The 25,675-nt window shown below is 36.6% G+C and overlaps 1 long non-coding RNA gene across 1 annotated transcript in view; it reads right to left on the bottom strand.

Moving 5' to 3' along the window:
- Positions 1 to 2,939: 2,939 nt before the first annotated feature.
- The window catches only part of LOC144241639 (uncharacterized), a 44,326-nt gene continuing 21,590 nt past the window's right edge, over positions 2,940 to 25,675 (bottom strand). Inside the window, exon 4 of the long non-coding RNA XR_013338141.1 lies at positions 2,940 to 3,091. This is a non-coding gene — a long non-coding RNA (uncharacterized LOC144241639). The remainder of the gene's footprint in view (positions 3,092 to 25,675) is intronic.

Raw genomic sequence — 25,675 nt, 5'->3', positions numbered from 1 at the left:
AACAGAGGGCTTGATTTAGGTTTTGAGCCTGGGTCATATGCTTTAGTACATTTATTATAAATCTTTATAATAAAATATTGGGAATAAGGCTAGATAAAAACAAAATAACTTGTTCACACTTTTCATTTGAATTTGCACATACATCATTGATCTCCCTTGGGAACTCTACAGAGAGAGGGGAATGTGGTTAGTGGTAGAATTAATTTATTTTTCAGTTTGCTAGCAAAATACTCTAAAAATCTCATCCGCATTTCTGATACAAATTTAGGAAATACAAGTCTATCAATTAAAGAAAAAACTACTGGAAGTCAGTTTTAATTCTCTGCCTTTCTAACATCTCTACTGGAATATTATTTATTATATGACAGGTGCCAAGAATACTTCTTGGAATTTAGTAGGCATTCCATAATTTGTTAAATAAATTGCATAGATCAATGAAAAATGAATCTATTAGATTAGACAATAAGAGATTATTAGTGACCACTACTAGAATCCTTTGCTGTGCGAGTAGAAATTCTGGGTTGCTGTGAGGTATTAAGTATTTGGGAAATGAGGAATCACTTAGATTTTATAAGATTTTACTATGTATCTCCAGGATGTTTCCACAAACTTTGATTTTTTTCTGAGTCTTATACGTTATTTAAACTGTCTTTTGATTATTCAACTGACTTACTATCCCTCTATTAAATGGCAAGACTTCAGAGCCGCTCCCCTAACATGTGTCCCTTGGGATTGTCCAAAGAGGGAGACATTTATTCTCACTTTTAACACCTCCTACATTGTTATGCTACCTATTCCTTTCTCCAGTGTTCACTCTTCTTTCCATCTTGCAGGGAAATGGCTTTCTATTATGGTATTCAGTGTCTTTGATAGAAGGTCCCACATTAAGGTTTAGTGACTCTAGGGACACAAGTCTTTCATTTTATCATTATCTCTCTTCTTGCCAGGATATCTAGGTGCTCCCTGGGGACTGAACTGAAATGGTTTCAAATATAGCCTCATGCTTGACCTAGAATCTGCTGTCTCTGAAACTTCCAATGCTGGGCTGCTCAGACTAGTCTACCATACAAGTTTACTTCCCAATTTAGCCAGGGGCATCCTTGGAAGTCAGGACTCCTTCCTATATAATTTGGCTTCTTTGGGGAGACATGGCATATCATAGCATATCATCCTGTTTATAATATTATAGTTTGTTCCTCATAGGACTCCTGGGCGTTAAATAAAATCCTCTTATTGTTTTGTTTTTGTTTTTTATTAGGTACCCTTGAGCATTCCAAATCAATTACAGAATCACCATCTGACTGGAACATAGAGAGAGGCACTGTGGTGCTGTCACTTTCTCCAATCAATCATGCATCTCCACTTTGATGCAAGTAAGACATTTTTTTGGATGTTTAAAATTCAAATACCTTTGCTTATAACTCACCTCTCCTGCAAAGGATTTAAGCTAATTTATAACAAAAGTCATATCTAACAAATTAGTCAAATATATGACATCAGAACCAAGTAAAGAGGTATCCAAATAGATCAGCACAGGTAATGTGATCGATATTTATCTCTAAGCTTTCAGGAAGCCACAGTAAAATGAGAGACATATATAAGATGCATGACTCAAGTTATTAGAAAGTAGAAACCATAGCTCTTTGGACAAAACAAATATGTAAATAATTTTAAACTTGATTGTAAATGGATGCACTGAGTGACAGAAAATGTCCTCAATAAAATATTAACACAAATAGAACAATTAATTGAAATGCTTAAGAAACAAGTTGAGTTTGTCAAAAGTATTTTTGCTTTAGAATCATTCAGATTGATCATGATCATACAAAACATTGTATTGTCAAAACTGACTAGCCTACAAAGATTTTCATCTCCTTGTCATGAAGAATTGGCTTATTAGATTCAGTATATATTTCTTGTGTGCTTACTATTAGTCCAGCAGCCTCTTATATGCTAAGAGGGACGGCAGGTAGTTTAAGCTGGGGGGTTATCATATATGAAACTTCCATTTTTTTATGTTATTTTCTCAGTAATAGGAAAGAAGAATTGCATATTTTTTATTGAGTAGGGATTAGTGGTGTATGCAATGATAAAAAGCAAGAATTCATTTTTTTTTTTATTTAAAGGATTTGATCGCTGCAGGATAGAAGGTAAGAGAGTAATCAAGAATGTTGCTCATGATTTTGGCCTTACCTCTGGAAAATGGTAGTGCCAACTACTGAAATTGAAACATGGCTAGGAAAATCACAGAAACCCCTTTTGGGCATGTTATGTTAGAGATGCCTACCAGACATTTATATCCTACTTATCCTTTGTAACATTTGATGGTGTATTGTATTTAATCACTTCAAAAGCTTTCCTTTTTTTTTTTCTTTTCTCTTTTCCTCTAATTGTTATTTCTTACCACTTCAATGCTCCTTTTCTCTTGTGACCATCTGTTTTCCTATGTTATCACAAACACAGGGAACTTCAACCACTGTCTGGATGCTAATGCACCACAGTATATCTTTTTAGCATAGATCTTTCTCGTGAACTCAACAGACCCATTGATTTAATTGAACCTCATACTAAACTTTTCTCAAACTCAACTCACCAACTTTGCCCAAATCCTTGTTATTCTTTTTTTAGTGAGTAATACTAAATATCGAGAATTAACTGTGTATCAGATACTCTGCTAAGCATTTTATGTCCATTGATTCATTTAGCCCTTACAACAACTTACAAGGGTAGATGTCATCCCACTTTACATATGAAGAAATTGAAGCGCTTAGTGACTTACATAAGTGGCAGAGCTGGGGTCTAAATTTAGGTAGGTAATCCTCTCCAGAGTCTAGATTCTTAACCTTTAAGCTATAGAGCACCTTTACTATCACCATCTGTTTAATCAATTATGTTAGGAATCTGGGAATCATTTTAGTCTTCTTACTCTTCATATATATGCAATACGTTACCAAATCCTCTTAACGGATCTTAGATCTGTCTCCTTTGTTCTGTCCCCATTGCTAATGTGTCACTTTAAATCTTCATTATTTCTAACCAGGACTATTTCCACATCTTCCTCTGTCTTCAATCTTTTATCTCTTTAATAGTGCTGCAAACAAATTTATATAAAATGAAAATCTTATCATATTCTTTACCTACTTAAATCCATCCATTATCTTCTCATTGACAAGCAATATGGTCAAGTGGTTAAGAATTCAGGCCAACACATATGAAACTAAACCCATTTTGCTATTTATTTTATTTATATGTAGGTTTACTGAGAGTCTCTACCCTTAATAGCCACATCTTAAAGTGGAGTTGATAGTAGTACCTATGCTGCAGATGTATATGGAGGATTAAGTGAGAGAAGGCATGCAAAACATTTAGGAGAGTGTGTAGCACATAGCAAAAACATAATGAGTGTTGCTGATAATTTATTGTTGCTGTTGTTGTTTTAGTGTCTAAAGCAAAATTCAGTCTCAGCCTGGCATGAGAGCCCCAAAGCATCTATCTCCTCCTTCAGTCTTACCTTGACTTACTGCATTATTCCTTATACCCACTACACCAGTGAAATATCACATGTTTCACACATCTATGCTTTTGCTCAGTTTCCCTTCTTGCCTGGAACTATGTGTCCTAGCTTAGACACATGGCAAAATGTTTCTTATATTTTTAAACTTGATTTAAAAAATATATCACCAAGTCCCTCCTGATTCTTCCTTCTCACTCTACTAAGGATTGAATATTTTCTCTCTGCTGTCCTTTCTCTACACCACAAATTTCTCTACTAGTACCCATGGCATTTAAAGGCAGTGTTTGTTCACATATCATTATTCCTCTTTCATACCCTAAACTCTTCAGCATCAAAGAGTTTTATTGACCTTTGTATTCCCAGGAGAGAGCACAATGCCTAGAATGTAATAGACACAAAAGATTTGAGAAACACACGAAAAATAGCCATGTCACTCCAGATGAGGCCTAGATCACCAACCAAGCTATCAGTTAGTCAAGGACACATGAGTAAACCCATTCTAGAACAATAGCACTGTTAAGTTGAACTGCAGACTTATGAGAAATAATTCATGGACAGTTGGTGTTTTAAGCACAAAATTTGGGGTGTTTGTTTCATGGCAATAACTAACTGAAACAGATCATAAATAAAACACCAGAAAAAGAGAATAATTTAATTTGAGTGCTAGATTTTCAATGAAAACAATAGAAAGAGAGACTCTGGAAGAGACAGTTTGTCTTTGTCTATAGGAAAATAAAAACACTTCATGAAGGGAGTAAAAACTCACAAGATTAGGGGCTTTTCATTCCAATTATAAAAGTTCAAACTCCAGCTCATCACTCGCTCCTCCTCCATTTTCTTAGGCGCTATTGATGAACATCATCAGAGACTCAGAGGCATCCAGTTATTTTGTAATAGTGGAGCGCAACTGTGTGTGATGAGTGTCTAGGGCACAATGGAAGTCAGTATAGCTACATGTACAATGTCAGGATTTTGCACAACGCTTCCCAATTAACTTCCAGCGAGCCTGACTACAATATCACCAGCTGCTCACTCAATCAATTTCGACACATTTTCCTGAGCTAAATGGGGCTTGCATGACTGAATTTGCATGGGAGCTTTCTCCAGTTGCAATGCCATAACTAGCGGGTGAAGTATTTGGAAATGACTTTTTTTCCCTGCTTTGTGGGGCATTCTCTTTGATTTTATATCTTCCCTGTCTCTTTCTCCAACATTGCTTTGCATCTGTAAGACTTAAAAGTTTGGAATGAGTCAAAAACCAGTAATGTGAGGACTGAGATGAACTCCCCTCTTTTCATAATTTATCCATTGATCAATGCATACTTTTTCCAGATACAGACTGATTGCCTATTATGTGTAAGGTACTGTGCAAGGTGCTGGGGATACAATAAAAAATAAGAACATTCAGCCACAGAATTAACATTTGCAGGAAGAGTCTGGAAATATAGAAGTAAACAATAGGTAATGATAGGAAGGATAGTCAGAGAAATCTCCTGTAAGAAGGTTCCATTTAAGATGAGACCTGAGGAACAAGAAAGAGTGATGGGAAAACTTTGGGAAAGAGAATTTAAGGTGGATGGAAACAGTGACAAATCTCTTTTGTGGAGAAGAGCTCATTGGGTTACAGACCTGACGAACAGCCAGTGTGCCCACAGTAGAATACAGAAGTGAGAAGAGAATGGGTTGGAGAAGCTACACAGAGGGTAGTTCATGCAGGGTTCTAAAGACCAGGCCAGTAATTTGGATTTTACATGAGTTGGGCACTCAAATCACTCTTTGTACTTTTATTTATTGTCCTAAGATAGTAGATCAGATGAATGCAAGAGAGGGAGAAAAGAGACTAGCAATTGCAGTGATACACACGAGTGCATGGACAAGAGACATGACAGTGAAGATGAAGGGAATGCACAGGTTATGCTATGTTTTGGAGGCAGGACTATCTAATCTAACTGAAGACATGTTTTTGAGGGTGTTTTGGTAGAAAAATTATGACTATAAGCCTTAGTTTTGGTAACAGTGCTCTACCAGCCTCAAACCAAAAGTGATGATGCCATCCAGCGAGGGACATTACATCTTACCAAGATCAACAAGTGAGGTAGCCTAATTTTTGTATAGGAAAAACTAGAGCCAGATAGGTAGGGGTAAAAGTCTTTTTTAAAATTGTGTTAATGTTTTTATTTATTTCTGAGAGAGAATGAGAGACAGAATGACCAGGGGAGGGTCAGAGAGAGGGGGAGACAGAGAATCTGAAACAGGCTCCAGGCTCTGTGCTGACAGCCAGCTCAGAGCCCGACACGGGGCTCAAACCCACGAACCGTGAGATCATGACCTGAGCCAAAGTCCAATGCTTAACCAACTGAGCCACCCAGGAGCCCCGGGCTAAAAGTTTTTATATGGGCCCAGCAGAAAGAACTATTCATATGTATAGAAATGGCAAAGATGTGCAAACTGAAATATTTCTTCAGATAAGAAATGATTTAAAATTTCCCTCAACCAACCTTTCTTCATATTTGATGTCTACTGTACCTAGGATGAGCAAATGTATGGGAAAACTAGAAGTAAGCCTAAATTAAACTTTACAGATACAGTTCTGGGAAACACATTTGCTCTGTTCATATACATGATAAAAACCACAATGAACTAGTAGTTCCTACTGAGCAATATGCTAAGTGACTTAGTGTCTGCTTTATATTAAGTGCCAAAGTAGCTGACACTTGAATGCAAGGTGGTGCAAGGTGGAGGTGTTAGGGGTGCTGACCTCCCCGCATACACAGTTGAAATTCTGCATATAGGGGAGCTTGGATGGCTCAGTTGGTTGAGCGTACGACTCTTGATTTTGGCTCAGATCATGACCCTAGGGTCATGGCATCAAGTCCCGCATTGGGCTCTGTGCTGAACATTGAGCCTGCTTAAGATTTTCTCTTTCTCTCTCCCTCTGCTCCTCTTCCTCCTCTCCTTCTCATGTGTCTTCTCTCTCTCTAAAAACAAAACAAAACGAAATAATTTTTTAAAGAAAGAAAAAAAAACTGCATATAACTTTGATCCCCCGCAAAAGCTTAACTATTAATGGCCTACTGTTGACCAGAAGCTTATAGATGAAAAACAGTAGATGAACACATATTTTTATGTCATATACTGTATTCTTATAATAAAGTAAGCTAAAGAAAATGGTACTAAGGAAACCATAGGGAAAATACATTTACAGTACTTGCCAGACTTATCGAAAAAAAATCTGCATGTAATTGGACCCACATAGTCAACCCCATATTGCTCCAGGGCCAACTGTAATCAGAAATCAAACAAACCCCAAGATAATAGAAAATTATTTACTAAAAGTAGAAAAAAGAATAACACTCCAACTGCTAGTATTCAGAAACTTTAAAGTTGAGGTAAAATGCATAAATGGAATTAAATTCTCTTGCTCTGCAACTCAACAGGCTATAATACAACTATTGAAAAGATTTATTTATAGAAGATTTGAGATTTCCTCAGGTTTAAAAAATCATATAAAAAAAGACTATGAATACAAAGAACACAGAGACTTCTATAATTGTGGTAAGAGAATAATAGTCTCCCACAGATTTCCATGGCCTAATCCCTGAAACCTGTGAATATGTTACCTTACAAAGAGGATTTTGTAGATGTGAATAAGTTAAGAACCTTGCAATAGGGAGATGATCCTGAATTAGCTAGTAGGGCCCAGTGAAATCATGAGTCCTTGGGAGGGGGTCAGATATACAGAATTAGATGTAGTGACAGAACTAGATTTGAGAGAGAAAGGAAGATTTGGTAATGTTACACCATCATTGTAAGATGAAGGAAGGGGTCATGAGCCCCATGAAGAAATGCAGGGCTCCAGATGCTGGAAAATCAAGGAAACAGATTTTCCCTTTTCAGCTCTGAAGTGAAAGGCAACTTGACGATACCATATTGAACTTCTGACTCCCAGAACGTGAAAAAAACTAAAATTGTATTGTTTTAAAACCACTAAATTTGTGGTAATTTGCTATCACAGTAATTGGAAACTAATACAATAATGAATAAAAGGAGGACATGGGAAAGAAAAAACTATTATAAAAGAATAGACATTTATATAAAACTAAGATTGATGTAATATTTAAATCAATATGAGAAATTAAAAAGTAAAACTATTGGGGCACCTGGGTGGCTCAGTTGATTAAGTGGCCGACTTCAGCTCAGGTCATGATCTCGAGATTTGTGGATTTGAGCCCCGCATCAGGCTCTGTGCTGACAGCTCAGAGCCTGGAGCCTGCTTCAGATTCTATGTCTCCTCTCTCTGCCCTTCCCCTGATCATGCTCTGTCTCTCAATAATAAAATAAACATTTAAAAATAAATAAAACTATTAACAAAAGGATTGTGGAATCTGTACAATATGGTATCTTTAATATAAATGGAAAATATTCAAAGAAAACTTACAATATCAAATAAAGAAAATAATGCATACTAAAAGCATTTAACTAAAACATTTGGAAGTTAGCACGTAGATGTTAGATAACGATTACTATTTAATAAGAGATTGTTTAAAAGACTAGTTTTAGTGATTCAGCCACAAAATTTTCACATTCTATAACCAGACCATTTACAGTGAAAGATCCGAAGGATTTCAGTCCACGGTCAGTAGTAACTGTTAATTGGAAAGTTCCACATAGTCAAGTCATAAAAGGAGACTGGATAATACAGATATAGTTCATAAATATATATAACCTTTAGTGTGTCTTATATATACTTTAAAGATAAATTTTCTGAACATGAAAAGAAATATTAATAATCTACCAACATAGTTGTTTAATGTAGTTTCTAGGGGCACTTGGGTGGCTCAATTGGTTAGGTGTCCGACTTCTGCTCAGGTCATGATCTTGAGGTCCATGAATTCAAGCCCCATGTCAGGCTCTGTGCTGACAGCCTGGAGCTTAGAGCCTGCTTCAGATTCTGTGTCTCCCTCTCTCTCTCTCTCTCACCCCCAACCCCTCTGTCTCTCCTCCACTTGCTCTCTCTCTCTCTCTCTTTCTCAAAAATAAACATTAAGAACATTTTTTTAATGTGGTTTCTTGCATGGTGTTTAATTTTGCTTTTAGAATATCGTGCCATGGTATTATGGTCTGGTCCTCTGATTGAGAGTTCAAGAGTAGTCTGAAATCTATGAAGAAAGAATTTCTAATGGAAAATTTCAGACAAATCTTTTATAGGTCACATTATCCCCACTGCAATACAGCCTGCTCAGCCAACGGCATGAAATACTAACTCTTTTTAAGACAATTACAAGATTTTTCTATTTTCCCTAGTTCTTTTTAATTTCAGACTTCCTGAAATAAAATGCTGAAAATGTACCTGTATATTTTCCAAGAAATGGAAAGGAAGAAAGAGGGCCTTTTATCAACAATTACCAGCAATGGCAGTACAGATCCCCAAAGCTAGGGCAAACATCTGATTAATAAAATTGAATCACTTGTAAATCAGTGGTGAAGTGTCAGGTCCTTGAATAGGTTGGAGGATTTATTCTAATGAAAGAATGGCAATAAAGAACCATTTACAACTGAAATGGGGATGGAAGTAATTAAGAGCTCCTTTGAAAATGGAAGGATAAATGAAGGAGTTGGGTAAGGCTAGAGTGTTAATAGGAGTTAACACAACAGCTGCAGACCATTCGTCTTCTTGATCGGCTAACTTTATGGATTTTTTTAAGGCAGCATTCCATTTAAAACACTATGGTAAACATAAATATTTATCCAAATGGTATGATCATAACTCCTGGAATCAGATGTCAAATATGAAAGTAACACCACATTTAAAAGCCCATGGAAACCAATTTTTCACAGTGGCACATTGAATATAATATTTGAAATTGCTAAATGCTACAATACAGAAACAGAGTATGTCCAGTTATTTAAATAAAAGTTACAGTAATTAAAATGGGTGAGGACAGATTTAAAGTTCCAATGGCTCACATTTTCATATTTAGTTAGTTTAGCTTAAATCTTACTATCTTTTCTGGCCCAATTCAATCCTTGCCTTAGACATCTTTGCCAATGTTGTCACCTCCTTATTGGGTTTATAAATTGTATTATGTTCTTTGTTTACTTGTAATAAATAGCTCATTTTCCAAAGTAGGTGTACATTTCCACACTGGCAGGGAAATAAATGTAAAATGTCCTGGTTTTGTATCCATGGAAGAAGTATTGGTTGAGAACCTTCAAGTGATTGAGAAAGAGACACATGTTTGCCTAAGCAGCAAACAAGAAAAGAAGGGAAGTATTGGCTCACTTAAACAATTTAAAGGTAGATTTTTCAGATATTAAATTAATTAAACAAGGAAGCCATTACACAGATGGCTCTAATTCTGTGGTGGCCTACATAAGCAAACCAAAATCGAACACTGTCAATGATTCAAGGTTATTAAGTCAAAACCCTGAAGACAACCAATCAGAAGTAGCGTACTAGGGTTTAAACTATAGCCAAGCAATAATTCTTAAGTAAACTCTTACAAGTTTTAATATGCCTCATTTTATCTTTAATACAAGTAATGCAGGATTAAGGGCTTAAAAAACCTTTTTATCAAAATCCAAATTTTCTCTATTGTTACCTCTTCTCATTGGAGAAGTTTGAGTTAGCTCTTACTGTATGATCCCAGGGCTCCAGGCTTTCCTTTACATACCCAGAAAGGATAGCTAGAGTATCTTTCCCATAAATATAATTGGAGAAAGATCTCATTGTTTCTCCCTGGCTCTGACTGTGATTCCCTTTGCATTTCTAAACTACTTATTTTGGCCAGAGATCTATGATAAAATGACTGGGAAATCTTAGTTCACATGTATCACATCTGAACTAGGCATGGATATAATCTAGCCTCCAACACAAGTGCTGAGGAAGAGGAGGGAAGGTGGACCCATAGAGAGAAAGGGTAGGTTCATTCATCAGAAAGAGAATGACTGTCTAGATGTACAAAAATTTTGTCTTCTGTGAAAAAAAGCAAAATTACCTACCTATCTAACTGTCTGTCTGTCTGTCTATCTATCTCTTATCTTTTTGGAGAATTGCAAAATATGCATGAAAATGTGTTTTAAGGGGGAAACTAAAGGTGAGGAAGTAGGCTTGGGTCAAACTGTGGACAGGTCTGACTGCCAAGCTAAAGATTTGAGACATTATGTTCTTCTCAGTAGGCAACCATTGATGAAGATTTTAAGCAGAAGAATATCACCTCTAATAGGTATTTTCCCCCAATTGTTGTTAAAATATATAGCAATGAAGATAATATAAATGTTGCAATTACTCTGTGCCTGGTGTACATTTTGTATATATATTTTTTTCTCTTACCACTGTACTAGGTAGGTTAGAATAGTCATTTGAATAGAAATAGAGTCTCAGAAAAAATAGGTGAAAGGCATCAAAAGGTATAAACTTCTAGTTATAAAATAACTAAGTCATGGGGACATAATGTATAGCATGGTGACTATAGTCAATAATACTATATTGCATATTTGAAAGTTGCTAAGAGAGTAGATCTTAAAAGTTCTGATCACAAAAAATATTGTAAGTATGTGTAGTGATGGATGTTAACTAGACTTCTTGTGATGATCATTTTACAGTATATACAAATATCCAATCTTTATGCTGTGTAGCAGAAACTAATGTAATATTAACATGTGAATACCATCTCAATTTAAAAGAAGACATAGTTTGTTGTAATATAGTTGTTAAACATTTTCTGATTGTCAAGACTCAGAGACACAGAACAGCGCTCCAATTCATATATCTTGTTGTTGTTGTTGTTTATTTTTGAGGGTGCATGGCAGTGAGAAGGAGATAGATTCTGAAGCAGGCTCCAGGCTCTGAGCTGTCAGCACAGAGCCCAACGTGGGGCTTGAACCCGTAAACTGCAAGGTCATGACTTGAGCTGAAGTCTGAGGCTCAGCAACTGATCCACCCAGATGCCCTTTTGATTCATACCTCTTATTTCAAACTGGCTCCTCTGGTGTCCCCTGTTCAAATGGAGCCTCCTTTAGAAGTCCTCAGAGGGTATTCTCTGCTCACGTTTTTGGAGGGCCTCCTGCAAACCTGCTTCCCTTTACCTGTTTATTCTCTCTTGTTCCAAAATGTTCTGCTGCTGCTGAACTTCCACCTATATCATTGAATCTGTTTTCTTTAGAGCCTTGGATTTCAAACATTGTTTTCAAGGCATGTTGTAACTTTTCACATTAATAGTGATATTTTCAAAAGTTAGAGACTGCAAAGGCCAGTTCTAAGATAATAATTGTCCGTGTGCATTGTACAGAGTGGTTGAAAGAACTGTTTTGCAGGTAAGGTAATGAAAATAGGAAGGTCAAATAGTTTGCCTAGCAATACCCAGTGTGGGAAGCAGATCTGGAGTAGAGGCACTCGGTTTTCTAGCTCAGTGAGTTTTCTATTCTGACACAATTCTTACTTTTAAAATAAAACAATTTGTCTCTGAGATATTTTCTCTGAAAACCTTTCCTAATAGAAGCTAATGAGTCTGATGTGTAAAATAACATTAAACACAAAGGCAAATTTAAAGAGAACTAGTACTTTGTCCTTTCAGATTTGTACATTTGGAAACAGAATGAAAGGAACTTCTTTTATGTCAGTGCAAAATTTTGTTTTATCAAAGTTTTTGCTAAAGGGAACATCACCAGATATTTTAATTTTTTAATGTTTATTATTTTTGACAGAGAGAGGGTGCACATGAGTGCATGCACACAAGTGGGGAAGGGACAGAGAGAGACAGGATTTGAAGCTGGCTTCAGGCACTGAGCTGTCAGCCCAGAGCCATATGCAGGGCTTGAGCTCAAAAGCTGTGAGACCATGACCTAAGTTGGAAACTTAACCAATTAAGCCACCCAGGTGCCCCCATCACCAGATATTCTATTCTATTTTATTTTTTGAGTATTGGTAATATTTTAAGATTTCTTTTTTGTATATATAATTTATTGTCAAATTGGTTTCCATTCAACACCCTGTGCTCATACCAATAAGTGCCCTCCTTAGTGCCCACCTCCCACTTTCCCCCACCCTTACCCCCAATCAACCCTCAGTTTGTTCTCAGTATTTAAGTCTCTTACGGTTTGCCTCCCTCCCTCTCTGTAGCAATTTTCCCCTTTCCCCTTCCCCATGGTCTTCTGTTAAGTTTCTCCAGGTCCACATATGAGTGAGAACATATGGTATCTGTCTTTCTCTGACTGACTTATTTCACTTAGCATAATGCCCTCCAGTCCCATCCATTTGTTGCTGCAAATGGCCAGATTTCATTCTTTCTCATGGCCAAGTAGTATTCCATTGTATATATAAACCACATCTTCTTTATCCGTTTGTCAGTTGGTGGACATTTAGGCTCTTTCCATGATCTGGCTATTGTTGAAAATGCTGCTATAAACATTGGGGTACATGTGCCCTTATACATCAGCACTCCTGTATCCCTTGGGTAAATTCCTAACAGTGCTATTGCTGAGTCATAGGGTAGTTCTATTGTTAATTTTTTGAGGAACCTCCACACTGTTTTCCAGAAGGGCTGCACCAGTTTGCATTCCCACCAACAGTGTAAGAGGGTTCCTGATTCTCCACATCCTCGTCAGCATCTATAGTCTCCTGATCTGTTCATTTTAGCCCCTCTCACCAGTGTGAGGTGGTATCTCAGTGTGGTTTTGATTTGTATTTCCCATTGATACGTGATGCTGAGCATCATTTCTTGTGTCTGTTGGCCATCCATCACCAGTATTTAAATCCATGTCAAAAATTATCCTGTGATTCAAAACTGATATAAATGATACCTTAGAAATGTAGTGCAAATGGAAACCATACTATTGCTTTGTTTAACTTATTGAAAACATCCATAAGTTTACAACAGAGGACAAAATGTTTTAGAAAATGAGATAGTCCTTAAACATTACCAAAAGATGAAACTCCAAAGCTTGTGAGGATGGCCATTGCTCCAATGTCATAATTATACTGGGCTCACTGAAAAATTCTAAGCGACTTCCATGCTCTGGGAATTTCATTTTCTCATTAAAGTCTAGGAATATCCGCTCTCTCATATGCATCTCCTGTGCTAGGGCCAATGGCAGAAATGGTTGAGGGACAAGAGTTTTGTATTGTGCCAAATGCACGACAGAGGAAATAATCAGATAATGAGTATAGGCCAGCAGTGAAAGTGAATGGAAGAGTGAAGTGAACAATCAACAAAATAACTGCTGTCACTCTTGACATTTCCAATTCTTAGACTTTAAGGGGGTACCAATTAATACCTGAAAATAAAATTTAAAAACCCACTTAAAGGCTATTATATAGTAATGAAAAGACTTGTTAAAGAGCCTGGAGTACCAGTAGCCTTATGACCTAAAACAAGATGACTTGCCATTATCCTGATATTGTACCTCGTGCAATTAGCGGAAGTACCAATTAGTCCCTAGAAATGGCAAATCAGGTATATGTTCAGCTTTCAAATAGGCAACTGAATTGGAAGAAGCAGAGAAAGACTGACATGTTGCAGTATAAAGCAGCAGGAAACAGATTTAGACATAAAACAGCTTCTTATTACAATTTCATAAAAAGAGAAACAGCCAGAAAAGGATTGTTTTAAGTAAAAAAATAAAATAAAATAAAATAAAAACCAGTCTCTAATAACATATTCTATCATCCTGTATCTCTGTCGTGTGCTTTTCCATGTAAAAATTGCCCTCATTTTATAAAATGAAATTTAATTTCTATTATGTGAGTTTGGCTTTGCTCTACAAATTCTAATACAGCACTCAATGCTGGAATAATTATATTCTGAAAGTAAAAGAAGCCCACAACATTATCACACCGTATTATAATCCCTCTGGATTATAATTTTGTGAGGATAAATACATAAAGGTAGGTCATCTGCTCTAAAAACAATCACACTTTCCAGTGGCTTAATATAATGAAAGTTAACTTCTCATTCATGGCATAGTCCAAGGTCGGGGGAGGTCAGGGGAGACTGCTCCATGCAGTCATTAGAAATTCAGGCTTTTCTCATTTGGATTCTCACAGTCCTCTTGATTACTCAGGCATAGAGGAAGAAAAACAGAGAAGGACTGAATGGGAGAATTTTATGGGCTCAGCCTGAAATGGCATAATTTATTTCTATATGCATTCTATTGTCCAGAACTCAGTCACATGATGAATTCTGATTACATGGAAGACGGAGAGATGCATTCTAGCTAAATGCCAGGAAGGAAATGAAATGAGATTTGGTGAGCACATGGCCATCTTTGCTATAGCCCCACCTCTATTCATCAAATGTTTATTTTACTCTATGCACCACAGCTCAGACAATGCTTAGCACTATGCCAAGTAAAAGATACCCAACACATGCATGCTATCATTTCTTGAGAACTTTTACATGACGAGCATTGTGCTTAGATGTTTCAGTCATTAATTCATTCAGTCCTTCATCCAAATATTTATTTGGCATTTATATGAGGGATTTTCTGTGCAATATGCTAAATATGATAAAGACAATGTCTTTGCTTTGCTCCTTGGAGTTTATGGTCTTAAGGGGAATATACATTTTAAATGTGATTGATTGATTGATTGATTGATTTAGAAAGAGTGAGCAGGAGAGGGGCAGAGAGAGAGGGAGAGAAAGAACCCCAACTAAGATCCACACTGTCGGGATGGAATTGGGTGCAGGGCTCAAACCCATGATCTGTGAGATCATGACCTGACCCAAAACCAAGAGTCAGATGCTTAAAGGAGCCACACAGGGGCCCCTAATATGTGTTTTTAAAATACAGATTGAGAAGTTCTAAGAATTTTTTATAGTTGCTAATAGAATAATTGGGAGGAAAAGCTATCTATTTTTAAATTTTTATTACATATATTTTAAGGACAAGCTATTTTTTGCCTATTTAAAATAAGTTTTAATGCTTATTTTTGAGAGAGAGAGAGAGAGACAGAGAATGAGTGGGGTAGAGAGAGAGGGAGACACAGAATCTGTAGCAGCTCCACGCTCTGAGATTTCAGGCACAGAGCTCAACATGGGGCTCGAACCCACAAACCGTGAGATCATGACCTGAGCCAAAGTCAGACACCTAACTAACTGAGCCACCCAAGTGCCCCAAGGACAAGCTATTTTTTAAGAATAAGTTAAGAACATTCAAGTAAGATCTTTGTGGAGATGTTTAAAAGGAGACTTGAAGGGTGAGAAGAAGCAGTTTTGTGACAAGTCCAGGGAAGAGCATGGAAGGTAAGGGAGCAGTAAGAGAAAGGTCTTCATGTGGGAATATGAGCTGAGTGTGCCAGAGGAAAAAGGAAAGATCTCTGGTGCTAAACCACCATAACTAGGAAAAGGCTATCAAGGTGAGTGTGAATATATCAAAGACCAAGCCAGGTTATGGTATAGAGACTGGATTTTATTCTAAGGGTAAAACAATAAAAAAAAAAAAAAAAAGAACATTTCAGGCAAGGGCTTGATCTTACATATTCTTTTAAAGTCTCTTCAGGAGTTTGTGAAAAGGGTTGAAAGAAGGGCACAGATGGAAGTTGGAGATTTTAGTAGTTCAAATACATTACGATAAACATTATGGTTTGTACTTGGCAGTGGAAAAATTGAACAAATTAAGACTCACTGGTTCATTCATACAGAAGGCAAGGGAACTGAGGACAGCTATCATGTTTCGGATTTGCTCATCTGTGGGAATGGTGGTATCATAGTGAGATGGGTAAAAATGAAGAAGGAAAAAGTTTAGATTTGTGCCCCTTGGAATATAGATATAGTTACAGAATTAACAAAAGACTTCACCAGGATGTATCTATAATCATCAATATGTTCAATGATAGACTTATTGGAAGATTTCTCTTTTATTTCCTGGAATTACAATTAGAAGTGACTTATTAAGGGGGGATTCTTAAGGGAAGTGCATGACTCTTAGTAGACTAGAAAGTAACCTTTCTATAGTTCTGGTGGCCTGAAGAATAGTTTGCCTTCAGGGTCAAAGCTTGCAATCTCCTTTCTGTCTTATGGAGAGCTCCAGTTTAGCATGGGATATGGACAAACATAAAAGTGAAGAAAGTAATAAGTTCAAAAGGAGTTGGAATGGTATATATATTAGAAAACTGCCATTTGAGTTGAGCATTCAGTAGGAGTTCATTAGGGAGAAACAAAGAAGGAAATTTATTTATTTATGTTTATTTTGGGGGGAGACAGAGACAGTGAGAAAGTGAGAGTGAGAGAGAGTTGGGGAGGGACAGAGAATGACTGAGACACAGAATCTGAAGCAGGCTCCAGACTCTGAGCTATCAGCACAGAGCCCAATACTGGGCTCAAACTCATGAGCTGTGAGATCATGACCTGAGCCAAAGTCAGATGTTTAACTAAAGGAGCCACCCAGGTGCCCCTAAAGAAGAAGATATTAATTAATGTTCTAATAAAACTCTTCTAAAAATAAGAATTATGTGGGGTGCCTGGGTGGCTCAGTTGGTTAAGCGTCGGACTTCAGCTCAGGCCATGATCTCACAGTCTGTGGGTTCCAGCTCCAAATCGGGCTCTGTGCTGACAGCTCAGAGCCTGGAGCCTGCTTCAGATTCTATGTCTCCCTCTCTCTTTCTGCCCCTCCCCCACTCACTCTCTGTCTCTGTCTCTCAAAATAAAGTAAAGACATTAAAAAAATGAGAATTATGTAACTTTAAAAATCACTCTATCATGTTACCCACACTTGTTATTTTTCTTTGAGGTCTTACTTTTCTCACTATTTTAAATAATCCTGTTTTTTCATTTAGTAGTCTAAGAGCTATCCATGTATGTGAGCACTTATTGTTTTGAAATAATATACTTAACTGATTTTTTTATCTGATCTTTGAATTATTAGGCAGAAGTTGAAATTCCTCATGATGATGATCAAATTATTTTCTTTTTATAAATCTGCCACTTTTCTCTTTATATGGTGAGTCTATACTATTAAGTATGTACAAATTTCCAGTTACAGTTGGCCCTTGAACAACATAGGGGTTAGGGGCACTGACCTCCTACACAGTCAAAAATCTGCATATAACTTTTGACTTTCCAAAAAGTAAATTACTAATAGCCTGCTATTGATTGATTTAGAAACCTTCCCAATAATCTAAACAGCTGATTGATACATATTTTGTATATATATTATATGCTGTATTCTTACCATAAAGTAAGCTTGAGAGATGGTAATGTTAAGAAATCATAAGGAAGACAAAATGCATTTATGTTCTATTTTTTTTTAAATGTTTTATTTATTTCTAGGAGAGAGAGAGAGAGAGACAGCATGAGCAGGGGGAGGGTCAGAGAGAGAGGGAGTCACAGACTCTGAAACAGGCTCCAGGCTCTGAGCTGGCAGTCAGCACAGAGCACAATGCGGGGCTCGAACCCACGAACTGCGAGATCATGACCCAAGCGAAAGTCAGACGCTTAACCGACTAAGCCACCCAGGCGCCCCAATTACTGTATTCTATTTATTGAAAAAAAATTCACACATAAGTGGACCTGCATGGTTCGAACTAGTGTTGTTCAGGGGCCAACTATTTTATGTTCCTGGTGAACTAAAACATCTTTATGTTTTAGAGATGGCTTTTATAAAAAGCACACATCTGGATTTTTAAAGTCCCATCTAAGTTTTGTTGTTGTTGTGGTTCCTGGAGAATTTATTCCATTCATACATTGTAATAAGTGAGAGATTTGCACTGAACAGCATATCTGATTTTGCACTTTGTCCTTTCTTTGTCTTAGCTTCTTTTAGATTGATTATTATTTGTTATGCCATTTTTGCCTTACATGTCAGAAAGCTGTATACACTATTTCTGTCAATTTAGAAATCACATAAGAGTTTCTTAATCTAAATCAAAGGTTAATGGATATCTGTGCTCTCCTTAAGAATAATAGAAGGTCTTTTAAACTTTAAATTCAATCACTCCCACCTAAATTGTTCCTATGTTCCTAATTATTTCATTTTTTTAAATATAAAAGGCAGAATTTTCTTGATTAATACAGTCAATATCTCTTTAGATTTATGTAAAATTTTATTTTCTTATTTATCATTCAACTTTGATCTCAGATTTCCATTCTATGTTTCACTGTCTTCTAATGAAATTAAATCCCTTAGAAATCCCTCTTATCAGGAAATATGGCAAAGTCTCAACTCTTGTCCGAAAAATAACTTTGTGGTATTTGGTGTTGACAGTTGCCTTGATAGATATGAAACATCTGTAATCACATTGACAATGTTTTTCCTTTATTCTGATTTTTAAAAATTAGCTAGCAGTCATTATTTCGAGGTATCATGACTTCCATTGCTGACATATTTCTTCCACTGTGCTGCATATTTAGTATTTATTTCAGGTCTTTCTTTCACGTTATTACTTCTCTTGTAGATTCTTTATGATATGTTATTCAATATCACACTGTTTATAATTTTCCTTACACTATTTTTCATATCTTAATGGAGCATACAGTTTTTGAACTGAACATTTCAAAAACGTTTTGCCCGAACACTTTTGTGATCTCCTTCTCCATTAGTTTATTTTGTTTTCCATTTTTACTTTTTAATTAAAAAATTATTTTAATGTTTGTTTATTTTTGAGAGAGAGACAGAGTGCGAGTAGTGGGGCAAGGGCAGAGAGACAGGGAGACAGAACCCGAATTGGGTTCCAGGCTCTGAATTGTCAGCACAACTGTTGGATGCCTAACCAACTGAGTCATCCAGGCACTGTTCATTTTTATTTCTTTAAATAAATCTTCTTTTCAAACATTCTAAACCTGGTAATTCCCATACCTGAAGTGTTTGGATATCTGGTCTGGTATTGGCTTGTTTCTGCCTGTTGGACTCAGGGTGCCTTGTTTTCTGCCACATTTACAGTGTTGATCCTGTGAACTGTTGTTGTCCAGGTATGAAGTGAGGGCTGTGGATTCTTTCAAAAAAGATTTGTGGTTTCTTCTAACATAGCCCTATGGGTACTGTCAGTCTAGTACTTCTTTCAAATAAGCTTTTCATTTCAAATCATTTTAGTTTAAGTAACAGGTGTAAATTTAGGCTGCAAACACTTATGCCCTAGAGAATTCTAAAAATAGACTTTTTTTTATATGTGTAATTTTTCTTTACTCCTCTTCTCTTTTTTTCTCTTTCTTCTTTCTTCTCCTTGTCCTTGTTTGGCTTCTAACTATCTCTGGGTATGGAAAAAGCAGGGTTATTGCCAGTTCCCTCAGTGAGATTTTTTGCCCGTGTTTCCTATTATTCACCATAAACTGGATAAACTCTAGGTTTTCTTCTATTCATGCTCTGTAGAGCTTTAAAAATAAACTCAAAGTTATAGGTCATTGGAAAATGCCCTCACAATGAAAGCCAGCTTGAATAATTCTGTTGTTTCTCTTGGATCATGATCTCATATTGGTTTTGGCTAAAAGACACCTTACTATATTGCCTGCTTAGCAGTTAAATTTCAAAAGTTCATTCTAATATTTTCCCTAGAATTTTTACACGTTTTCTGGAGGAAGGTCGATCAGACGATATATCCTGCAATGCTACCAAAAGGATAATTTGGAGGACAAGACCTTCATGGTGAATTTGAATTCATTTTTTTTTAAGTAGGAGGTTTAAAGTATAGACAAATCTCTTCTACTTTGAATTTTACAATTCGAAAAGAGCAGAGGAAACTATACTCGCTTGGGAGAAGTAATTAACAATAAAGTAAATACATATATATGTAGCGGCGAATAACGAATGGGTTTATGTAGCTGAAAGCAAAATAAATTTCAACTGAGATTCAAAAGGATCTTGCTCTCATAAAATCGCTGAGCCTCTGCATCCTTTTGTTGTCGTTTTGCTGTTGTTATTGTTCCTGAATTATAGAAAAAAAATTAAGACCAGGCCAGCAGCTTGAAAAATTATCAATTACATTTTCTCATTAGCTATATTTGGCTCCTTAATTGGCCTTTTTGACTGTGTAATTTCAAGTGATAATTATTTGTGGCACTAGCCCATTCCTATATCAATGTTATCTCTTAATTAATTCAAGAAATTGACTTAACATTTTTTTCTATCTTCAGACACAGAAGTAATTTGTGAGTTACTATTCCTTAGACAGCACAGTCAGCAGCACTTTGAAAAATGACAGTAAGAAAGTCCAATCTCACAGACTTATACCACAATAGCATTGATAATAATCTCAGAGAAGCTCTGCTAAGGAAGAATTGTACATATTTGGTGTAAAATAGAAAATCATGGGGTTATAGATTAGAGAAGGAGAGAAACATGAGAAAAAAATAGAATGTTCATTCATCTTCAGCAGAGAACTTTCAAATCTCAAAACTATAGAATTGTAATGAATGCAAATAATTAATATATATGAATACTAAATATATACATATAAAATGCTGAGTGTTTCGGTTTTAATAGAGAAAGCTAGCAATGAGTGCTTTGCATTCCTACATTTCCCATTGAACTGCTAAAATCAGGGAAACATACCAAAGGAAGCAGGGTCTCAGTGGACAGTAATTTTCCAAACCTGAATAGGAATTTCCACTCCTCAAGGTAAAAATGAGATAGTGAGGAGACAAAGTATATGGTCATCTAAGGAAAGAAGGTAGGAGATTGCCACTCAGTCACCATGACTTTGGATTCTAACTTCAGAACCTACTTCCCTTACTCAAATCTCTTTCTAAAGCTGTCCCAGTCCCTTGCTCTCTTCCCCAATTCATGACTATTACTTTTCTTATATCCACTCTTCAAGTATTTTTAGAGGTAACTCAGTACTACAAAGGGTGGAGATGTTTCTGTAGCTGCTAAATTGGCAGTAAGGAGAGATGAGCCCCAGAAGTTTCCTCAGAACAATGTCTTGGGGGATTAGTGTTTTAGAGTCACTTTGGTAAGGAAGGAAACCCAGGATGCTACAGAGTAGCCAGGAGAAATCTTGTTAGAGCAAGATGTCAGAAGACCTCACATTCCCTCTGTAGTCTAGCAAATATAAATCAGAAAATAATAAATTAGAAAAAGAAACCTTTAGAGTAAACCTGTAATATACATCTCAAATCAAACCCTAACATAATGAGAAAATGTGATACTATAGACAAATTTTCATAAAATCTGGAATAAGACAAAAATTGAACAATGAGTTAGAAGCAAAATCCAGTGTAATAAAGAAAAGTGGTGTGTACTAATTGAAAAGCAAGGACCAAAACTATTATTATTGAGAAAATGACTTTATACTGAGGACAATCCAATGGAATCAATAGAAATTATATTTATATATGTACATATCTTTAAAATACAGAATTTAGCAAGGGTGCTGGTAATAAAGTGAAAATAAAATATAAATGGCTATTATGTACATTCATTGTAGCTAAATGATTTCCATAAATTTATAAGAGGTAAGTCTTGGGGTGCCTAGGTGGCTTAGTCAGTTATGCCAATGACTCTTAATTTGGTTCAGGTAATGATCTTATGGTTCATGAGTTCGAGCCCTAAATCGGACTCTATGCTGACAGTGCAGAACCTGCTTGGGATTCTCCCTCTCTCTCTCTCTCTCTCTCTACCCCTCCCTTGTTTATGAGCATGTACACGTGCACTCTGTCTCAAAATAATTAAACGTTTAAAGAAAAAGCAAGAAGTCTTTAATTTTGTAAATGAGATAATAAAATCCAAGAAAGAGAATGACTTTAATTTGTAAAAGGCTCATAGCCAGTAGGTGCCATAGATGCAGCTTGTACTGATTTCTTGGCCTCCAAACAGAGCAACAGAGGGGGATACATTTTTCTAAAGGGATAGATGAGATGTAAATGTGAACGAAGATTAAGGTACGCACAAAGGAGCCCTTCAAGTGTTAGTATTTTTATTATTTTTTTTCAGTTGGAGTGCAAGGGCCCTGTATTTTTGTATTCAAAGGAACACCTCACTTTCTTCCAAAGGAGTGACCAAGAGCTTTAATGTTCCCCTCAGCTTGACCAAACTTTAGACAGCCTCTGCCTGACTCTAGGTCTCTAACCTCCCTTTTCTTAGAGTATTTACTTTAAGAAACTTGTCAATGTAAATTTTCTCACTCTACCTCTGAGATATAAGCCTTTTTAAAAGCCTCTTGCCATTTCCTCTCCCAGGACTGTCTTTCTCAATGACTTGGGAGACATCATTTTGAAATATAATCATCGAGGAAGAGGAAGATGAGGCCTCTGTCTCCCAGCCTCTATGGGAGAATAAGAGCCAGACTTCTGTGGGCATTCTGCTTCAAGCTGTAAAACTATCTCCTGTCAGGAAAATACAAGGAAGGATACTCTTCCTTTGGGTGAACGAATTAGCAAGCACAGATGGCCTAAAACCTTCCCATTCTGCCCTTTGTTGCAGTGAGTTGAAATCAGAGTTCTGGTCTTCCTCTCCTATTACAAGAGCCTCCAGTAAAATCTTCTCTGGCTATTTAATAGTCTAGTACAATTTACTTTAACGTATCATACCACCTCTTATTTCCACAAAACATCCTGCTTGAAAACATATTTTTATAAATTATTAAAGCTACTTACTTCATTTGATCTTACCATGATTTTGTTAATAGGAAAATAATAGTTACCCTTAACATTATTTCTTTTTGTTTCTGTTTCATTGGTCTTCCTCTTGCTTCTTATGAGTTCTCTCAATCCTGCTGCAGCTGCTAATTGCAAAGGTGACCTAAAATCTGATTTGCACAATTTTGCATTTGAAAAGCCACTGTCAAATGGTCAAGTTCTTTAACAGACTAGCAGATCTTCTACCTTGTTTTCCTTTCTTAAATATCTGCACTAACACAGGCCTTAATGTTCCTCTCTGACTTGCACATGAAGAAAAGTGATATGAAGTTAGTGGGCCAACATCCTGAAAGATTAGTGTGTCCACTCTATGCACATAGTTACAACTAATTGAATTAGTCCCATGCCCTAACAAAGAAGTAAAATCAATATTATGATTTAAACTGCATTCCTGTTTAATTGGATTTTCAAAGGATACCTGGAAGAGGAGAAGAGTGGAAAGTATTTTATGTGTAAAAGTAATTAATATTTGTATTAAGTTTATATCTTCAAAATAATCATGCAGAAATTTGTGGCAATAATGTCAATTTCATTAGCCAGAGTTGATTACAGGAGCTTACTCCTTAATGACACCACTCTTCTAGCCAAAGGCTTTCCTGTCTGTTGCCACTGGGCTGTCTGGACCACTCGCTTACTTTTCTAGCTCACATATTTCAGTAAGATTCAGCATTAGGATTTTCAGGGGCCATTTTATTAAGTGTGTTTGTTAAATCATATCCGCGATTTTTTTTTCTAGCTCAAAAGAAATCCATCTGAAAGAACTGGATTTATTTATTATTTTTTTTTTTTATATTTTTAATTTCTAGGAGAGAGAGAGACAGCGTGAACAGGGGAGGGCCAGAGAGAGAGGGAGACACAGACTCCGAAACAGGCTCCAGGCTCTGAGCTGCCAGGCAGCCCAGAGCCCGACGCGGGGCTCAAACCCACGAACCGCGAGATCATGAGCTAAGCGAAAGTCGGACGCTTAACCGACTAAGCCAACCAGGCGCCCCTGAAAGAACCGGATTTAAATAGTTGAACTGCTAGTTATTTCTCGGAGCTCACCGCCTTCCCATCAAGTGGTTTTAACCATAATTCCAAATATACATTGAACTCCTTTTCATGACGTGATGTTAGAAGAGACTGTGAATTTATTTAAAAAAAAAAAAAGTGGCATGACTGGGACCACATGCATCATTTGGCATGGTGGCGTGGCTTCTCTCTTAGAACTAAGAAATTTAGGAAAGTTGAGTAAAGTAGCATTTCCAGTCACATCCCTGTGTCAGGAAGACTGTGAGGGCCTGAGCTGGAAGGGGGGCAGAATACATAGACAAATTAGACATTGTCTTTAGACTCAAAAGTATTGTCTTTAATTGGGAAAAGCATAAGTTATATACACAAAAAGTAAAAACAACAAATAAGACAGTGTATGCCAAATAAGTGGAGTAGACATGAAAATATGCAGGTATGATGAAGTAGATTTCTTGAAAACGAAGACCTGGTTCATGTATTACATGTATAACTTGACGACTGTGTTTCCCAACCATATAAGGCACTTCATCTTTGTAGGCCATAATTTTCTCATTTCTAAATTGAAAATGTTGAACTAGATTAGAATGTCTCATCCAATTCTGAAATTCAATGAAATTCAGAAGAGGGACATCATATGCTGGGATGATGTGGGCATGGATGATTATCTAAGTGCCCATGAAACATGAGATACCATTGAAAGGCTAAGTGGATATTGTTAGATAGGATACAAAAGAGGGACAAAGCATGAGCAAAAGCCAAGTGTTACTGTGTTTTGTTCAGTTTTGTGTCCATAGCGTTATTCATAGTACCTGAAACACAACAGAAAATGTCTAATACTTACTGAATGAATTAATTGGGTGGTGTGACATCTAACGGGGGGGGGGAGAGTGACATCTAAAAGATCACATTCTGTATTTGTTTAATGAAGTTAATCACTGAAAGAAAAATTTGTGCAGAAACTTTCTTTAGTGACTTGTAATGGATGAAAGTGAACATTTTCCACCTCTATCCCAAATTTGTATAATTTGAATGTCAAGACCTTGTTTCAAAATTCCCAAGGTCATATATTTAGTAAATGGCAAAATTCTAAGTCAGCGTATGCAATTCCTTCATCTCTGTCAGTTTCCAATCCAGAGTGAATTTCCTAATCTGTTTCTTAATTGTCCGGTGACATGCACTTCATGTTCCCCATTCTCTGCTGTGTTCCTAACTTGGGTTCTGCATTCCAGTGCAGTTTTCTAGCTATTCAGTTTTCAGAACAAATTCTCACCTGCCTGATACATGGACCATCTAATGAACTGCTTCCCATGCCCACGGGTTGTTTTTTTTTGTTTTGTTTTTGTTTTGTTTTGTTTTGTTTTTCCCATTCCTGTGCCACTTTTAAAACTTTGATGCCCCTTGCAAATTCTTTTCTCCTCTGAGGCTGCCTTGGGGGTGCTTTTGACCAGTGACCTCCAGGATGAATTTTGGATACTGGAAAAAGGGGCACATTGTTTTGATTTCCCCTGAGCCTGCTACAGTTGTAACGTTCAAAATACAAGTGCCGGGAGAAGACATCTTTGCTTGCATATCAGTTCTTGGCAAC

This window comes from Crocuta crocuta, unplaced genomic scaffold, assembly GCF_008692635.1.
Source record: "Crocuta crocuta isolate KB4526 unplaced genomic scaffold, BGI_CrCroc_1.0 scaffold878, whole genome shotgun sequence".
Classification (NCBI taxonomy): domain Eukaryota; kingdom Metazoa; phylum Chordata; class Mammalia; order Carnivora; family Hyaenidae; genus Crocuta; species Crocuta crocuta.
The sequence above is the reverse complement of the archived record's forward strand: the minus strand, read 5'-3'. Positions and strand labels throughout refer to the sequence as shown.